The sequence below is a fragment of the Triticum dicoccoides genome, unplaced genomic scaffold, assembly GCF_002162155.2.
Source record: "Triticum dicoccoides isolate Atlit2015 ecotype Zavitan unplaced genomic scaffold, WEW_v2.0 scaffold23677, whole genome shotgun sequence".
Taxonomy (NCBI): Eukaryota; Viridiplantae; Streptophyta; class Magnoliopsida; order Poales; family Poaceae; genus Triticum; species Triticum dicoccoides.
The window spans coordinates 1-1,199 of NW_021247877.1; the positions used below are offsets into that span (position 1 = coordinate 1).

Consider the following 1,199-nt stretch of genomic DNA (forward strand, 5'->3'; position numbering starts at 1 on the left):
TAGAGATTATGTGGTTAAAGTAATTCAAAAGGAGAAATGCATATGATCTTCACATGTTTTAGTTAAGAAAGTAAAGAAAGGAATTGCAAATTGCAGAAAACAAAAAAAGAAAAAAAGGATTTGTAGTCTGTCAGACAACCTCTAGGCCACCCTGTAGAGACAGAAGCCAATCCAGGATCAAGTGTTTGCCTCCTTATTGGTAAAGGATGCAGCAGTACGAGCCTATAGAACAGATCCTGTTCAAGTAAGGTCGTGCTACATCAACAGCATCTCGCCTTATAAACTGGTCCAGCGTGGCCTACACTAGCGAGGTGGGACTAATTAGGGAGCAGGCATGCAGTGCTGCACTTCCTCGGGCAGAGAGCATGGAAGAAGGTTCCTCGGCCCATGTAGCTAGGCATGAGAATGAGCAAAGCCCGGCCCATCAGAGGAACGTTTAGCTGTGGAGATTTTGATAGTTTTTTGTTTTCTTTAGCTTTTATGCCAAATGAAATTGCGGTCGGCCATTACAAAAGTAGCAGACACACTGCCAGGTTAGAGAGAAGAGTAAAAAAATGCAAGAACAAAACTGAGAGAAAAACGGGCGTGTTGTATAACTCTGAAACATGACTGACAGAACATAGACTAGTCTGTTGAAGTACTTTTGTTCCATTTACATCCAGGTGTTCAAAAGTACTACAGCAGGAAAACTACTTGCTGCAACCTACATGGAGCACGACGATCCTAGGCACCCGGGCCGGCAAGCCGAAGGGCCGGGCATGCAGAAACTGCCAGCCTGAACATGGTTTCAAACTTAAACCCACTTTCAAACATGGTTTCAACGGGATGAATTGAAGGCAAGATGGGCAGGGGCAGTACCAAAAATATGACCAGCAGCAAGGATTAGTGTATCTTAATTTCTCAGCATCTCTCTAAAATAGGATCAGTTCATCGCGTCTGGGCACCATGCACCTTCAGCTCACCTGGTTGGCTGGTTCATCGGGCACACCGACGACCTGATCGAGAGCAGAATGTCATCATGGCCATGCCTAATAATGAACACAAATGGTGGCTCCCAAACACCACTAATACAACAGGCGTCGACCTGTCGACATTGTTTTATTTTATTTTACAAGGAGTCAATCCTCTCGGTAGCTAACTGGGTACATAATTACTCTATAAAATGTGGAATCCTTTGGTTGTCGAATGAAATGTGGAAC

The 1,199-nt window shown here is 44.3% G+C and overlaps 1 pseudogene; it reads right to left on the minus strand.

Annotated features, from left to right (window-relative positions):
• Window positions 1-124: 124 nt before the first annotated feature.
• LOC119345421 lies at window positions 125-254 on the minus strand (annotated as a pseudogene).
• Window positions 255-1,199: the final 945 nt, after the last annotated feature.